This window comes from Pinus tabuliformis, chromosome 8, assembly GCF_031772625.1.
Source record: "Pinus tabuliformis cultivar Carrire ecotype Pingquan chromosome 8, CPIR1, whole genome shotgun sequence".
NCBI classification, from domain to species: Eukaryota; Viridiplantae; Streptophyta; class Pinopsida; order Pinales; family Pinaceae; genus Pinus; species Pinus tabuliformis.
Genome location: NC_142294.1, coordinates 544,402,405 through 544,408,434, shown reverse-complemented (window position 1 = coordinate 544,408,434; position 6,030 = coordinate 544,402,405).

Genomic DNA, 6,030 nt, shown 5'->3' with positions numbered 1-6,030 from the left:
TTGCTGCTTTGTTCTAGTGATGGAAGCTTTCTTCTTAGACCACTGAGCACGATGAGCAAAAGTTTCTGAAGGTCGTGGTAGATCACCTCGACCAGGCACCCTAAGTACAACCTTATTGTAGACATTGGGCGGGTTCAGGCTTCCAAATGCTAGATGAAGCAGATTTAGCCTCAGCTACAAAGGTTCGGTGTGTTCATCATTAGATCTACTGTCAACTCTGAGGGGTCCAATGCATCATATCATCTTAATTCGAATCTACTATGTAGCAGTTGGAGCTTTGAGGGAAAACGTCTCCCCGTTGAAGGCATGGGCAGCTTCGACATCTGCTGCTTGTATATCACACGGATCCAACAAAGAGGGGCGAGGAAACCTGTTCACTAAATCTAGAGATGGGAAAGCATGTCTTCTATAATGGTTCCACTTAATTATCAACTACCCATGGTTTTCGACTTAGTTAAGGATACTGATATGGGTCTTTTCTGTGTCATATATTTAAGGTTTCAACCTGAAAACTAACAGTTTCACTCAGCCAAATGGACGAGTAATTTTCATCGAAGCCATAAAACGAATGCATTTTAGATAAAGTTCAATATAAACAAGCAGGGCTTTTAATTTATTTAGTCATGGTTTCAATATGACTTCACAGTTTTACTAGGGCAAATCGACCGGAAACTTGTATTGAATCCATGAAAAGAAGGTATATTAGATAAAGCTTCAAATCAAGTTGCAAGAATATAAGACTTTTCTCTGTAAACCATTTCTTTTTCGGGAGGTAATAAGGCTATATTTTTTTTTTGTTATTTTATAAAATTGTTTGGGGTTATTCTATAAAACTGTAAAGTTGAATTCATATAATCAAAATGCTAAAAGATCATAGTTTTGGGAACACACTTTAAAGTCAGTGACAACATTTTTTATGTTTATGGTGTTGATAAAGTAGTGATAATTAAATTACTCAAATTTGGAGTAAATTTGTGTAATTAAATTACACAAATTGTGTAGATTTGGTTAATTAATAATTTTGGGAACATACTTTAAAGTCAATGATAACATTTTTTATATTTATGGTTTTGGTAAAGTAGTGATAATTAGATTATTCAAATCTGGAATAAATTTGTATATTCAAATTACACAAATTGTGTGGATTTGGTTAATTAATAAAATGAATATGGTTTATATTTTTTAAATATTTTTATTATTATTTAATAATTTTTTAATATAAATTTATAATTTTATATTATTATTATTTTTGAATTTATAAATATAATTTAGTATAAATTTATTTTAATATTAAATTTATTAAGTATTAAGAAAAGATATCATTTAGTTTTCTGGTTGAGTTGAGAGGCTCATTCTACAGCCCATTATGATGTGTAACCATGTCCAGGTAAAGAAATTGGACCCCTCTAGGTGTATGTTAGATCCCTTTTTAACATAGATCTATGCTAGTTTTACATTTTAGGAGATTTTCCACGATTTTACATTGATTGATTTTTATTTTTATTTGTTAAGGCATTCTATGGGGAAAAAATCAACCATATTAAGATCTAGTTTGGCCTAGGTTTGGTATGATCCTTAATGATTTTGACAACATAGAAGTTGCTAGGTCCAAACCATAGGTTAATTGTATCAATAATCTCACGACTCACATAAACGAGTTAGTTAAATATTTAATAGTGTAATTTATTTAGCAAAACATATCAATATGTTAGAGAATAGTCTTTAGGATTAATCACATCGCAAGGATTGGGTCCAAGTTTCGAACCAACTAATGTGGTTCATCCTCAGAACAAGGTGAAATCAATCGAGAGAATAAATAGCAGGGATGAGCAGGGATGAATCACTGCACAGTGTTAGCCGTTAGTGAAATAAAATTATTTAATTAGAAACTAGCCATTATGTAATAATAAATTATTTATTATCGAAAAAGTCACAAATGTATTAATTAAATAATCTAATAAAATAATAATATAAGCAAGGGTTGACCTAGTCAATAGGATGAAGAAAACTAGTTGTTATCATAATAATATTAATTAACTAGCCATTATAATAGATGATTATAATAATATTAGTAAAAGTTTTTTATTATATAATAAAATATTTCATACCAAATTAAATAACTAAAACCTTATAAATGTCTTATAACTATTATAAATTTATATAATAATAATAATTTGAAAATAATTAATTATAGAATTTTATATAATAATATACTATTAATATTATGAATTTATATAAAAATATTAAATAAAATTAATAATCAATTTTATTATTATAATACTGTAACTAGAATTAATATTATAATTATTTATTTATATGAATAAGAGGTTTAAAAAACAAATTAATAGCTTTAAATAACTTTATATTAAACATTACCAAACATTCAATACGGACTATAAGGGGGAGATAGCCACTTTATTGATAAAGAAAAGAATAACTAACTACAAGAGGAGACTGGCTCCATCAATTGAAAACGCCCAACTTGTGTCTAACAGCAAAAATATAAATAAAAGCGAAAGAGAAAGCGAAATAAGATCCCTCCAACAAGAAAACAGGACAGTAATTCCATGTGATTGTGTCTTGTTCCTTTCTTTTGATGATCAGAGATGGCAGATGGTCAGTGGAAAGAGAGCGCTTGCGGTGAATATGAACATTTTTTTTTTGTGTACCATCACATTATATCATTTAGGATAATCATCATTTACCGGGTGCAAGTCCCGGAAGTGATGATTGATGCTATGTGATTCATTTCACTAGTTTCAATCTCACTTCTTCACCCCTGTGAACATTACCCGATGCAATGAGTGCTAAGTGAACTATTCAAAAATCATGAGAAATTAGTCAGTTACGACTACCTCTCATGGAAATGGTCATACATGAATGACTTACTTAACGCAGTTGAATCCCAAAAATGATATCTAATATAATGCACTGAGTAAACCCCCATACTTAAGTTTAAATTTTGTATGAATTTGTTTATTTATTTATTTATTTTTAATTTTATCCCAGAGTTTTTTGGAATCAAAAGTATATGTTATGAAGTTTATCTAATGTTAAATCTATGTGTGTATTTGAGAACACAATTTAAATAAAAAAACTATGTTTTTAACTACACAAAAAAACCATTACTAAATTTATATGAAAAAGTACAGAATATAATAAAGTTAAACTGCACCATTACTATTTGCATCAATAGACATGCCTATTTTAAAATAGGGTTTTCTAAAATTTTAATTTAATTATCAAAAATTAATAAGTAAATGGTAGGAATTAACCTTTATAAAATATTCATGGAATAATTTTAGAATTAACCTTTATAAAATATTCATGGAATATTATTAGTAATAATTGAACGTAGTCTAACTTATTCTCAAGCAAAATTCGGAAGACATTATTAAAAACTTGAGTTTAAGTTATTTAAACGTGAGTGTTTTAGGGATTTTTTTAGGGTGCTTAATCCATTTATGCATTCAAAATTACATTTTAAACAACAAAAAATCACATTCTTTCTTGAAATAATTTTAGGATATTTTAGTGAAAAAATCTATTTTATATATAAATTATATTATGTCTTAATAATCATGATAAATAAAATATTTTTATTAATAATTAAAAAAAAATAAAATCTATTTAAAAATAATTAGATCAATTTTATTTTTCATATTAATTTAAAATTATTAAAAAATATAATTAAAATTAAATATATAAAAAATATTTTAAATATTTTTTTAACGTATATTAATAATCTATCCTCATAATAAGCCAGAGTGGATGGCTCGAAAATTCTAACCATTAAAAATGCGATGATTCCAGAAAAAAAATCTCTACATACAATACAAATAAAAAAAACGTCAAAACAATAACATATAAATAATATTAAATCAAAATAGTGTAACTAAACGTATTTATAACTTAAAACTCATTTATAGCCCCGTGGTTGGGATGGTTGGCTTGCTCCCTCTCCACCTGGGTTCTATTCCTGTGGATGCATGATTTCGGCTGTTCCTGCATCATCTCAATGCATGATTTCGGCTACTCCTATAGCATAATGTTGTTGATACTTGCTCTACTGCGGGATGATGTGATTCTGGCTCCGTGTGACTCCATTCCCAATTTCATATTGCTTCTTCAACGGGGATGCTCTTCGCCCCACTGAAAAACTTAAAACTCACATAAATTACCCCTACCTGAAATTTTTTAAGTTAATGATCTCATATATATACATATATCGTTACCTACACATAACCCATTTATAAAATATAACATTATTATAAGCAACCTTAATACTCTATAACATCCCGTAAGCCATCGAGGAAAATTTCATGATATCCCACAAAATCTTACGACCCAGCGTGCTTTCATTGGGAACCACATAAGGAGAGATTTAAAAATTACCCCTACCTGAAATTTTTTAAGTTAATGATCTCATATATATACATATATCGTTACCTACACATAACCCATTTATAAAATATAACATTATTATAAGCAACCTTAATACTCTATAACATCCCGTAAGCCATCGAGGAAAATTTCATGATATCCCACAAAATCTTACGACCCAGCGTGCTTTCATTGGGAACCACATAAGGAGAGATTTAAAAATTACCCCTACCTGAAATTTTTTAAGTTAATGATCTCATATATATACATATATCGTTACCTACACATAACCCATTTATAAAATATAACATTATTATAAGCAACCTTAATACTCTATAACATCCCGTAAGCCATCGAGGAAAATTTCATGATATCCCACAAAATCTTACGACCCAGCGTGCTTTCATTGGGAACCGAGAGATTTAAGTTGTTTTAGTTATTAATTAATAATATTGTTTTTCATTTTTAAAGATTATATTAAAATTTAAGACGTGAGAATGTTATTATTTTAAAAAATATATTGTAAATATAATTTATTTTTTTTAAATTTTAAAAATAATTTAATTTTGGAAGATTTATATTTCCAAATTTTTCCAATATTATATTTTAAGGAGTCGAATTCGGATTCCAATTCCGATTCGGATTCGGATTCGAATTCTAATTGGCATTCGGATTCTGATTCGGATTCGGATTCGAATTGGAATTGGAATTCAAATTCGGTAACTATGCTATTTATAAAACTCGCATACCTAAATTTTTTTATGTTAATGATATCATACATATACATATATTATTAGCTACACACGACGCATTTGTAAAATATAACATCATTATAAGCAACCTTAATATTCCACGGAGGAAAATTTCATGATATCCCACAAAATCTTACGACCAGCCATCGGAAATAAAGATTATTTAGCAGGCTGCCAGCCTTATTGAGGTGAGTCGGTGAGCGACCTGATTGCTTGATAAAGAAGACAAGCTAGTAGACTCTGGCATGGAGTTTTGACTTTGGGACAGCGTGATCCAATGATGGTTTTATATTCAATGATCAATAAAGAAGAGAAGCTAGTGGGCTCTATCATCGAAGCAACGTCATTCCTTGAATTCTTCTACTCAGAATCAGGTAGAGGTAAGAGATGCCAGGCTACAAAATGTAATATATCGAGTACTACAATGCAACGCGAAGCAGCGTCATTCCTTGAATTCTTCTCCTCAGAATCAGGTAGAGTTAAGAGATGCCAGGCTACAAAATGTAATATATTGAGTACTACAATGCAACGCGTGACGATGGTATGTACTGATAATATGTAACAACATGACCCCTCCTGAGCTTGCGGGTCGAAGGTGTCAAATAATGCGTGATACGAACTTTCCAGGGCATAGATTGACTTTGTCTGAGCATTTAGGGTCAGAAATACAACTCGAACCCAATCACTGGCTTAGATTGACAATTTACTATAGTCGTACATCTATTAAACCTAGCGCATAACAATTAAATGTTTTATATTTCTGCAACTTCCAAACGTTTGTAAGGCCATGTTTGTAGAATATAAAATTTCGATGAAAGAAGATGATAATATGCGAGATATGTTTGAAAAGGAATTACAGAAGTCCAATGAAAGTGAATGAGAAAATGTGACGTCA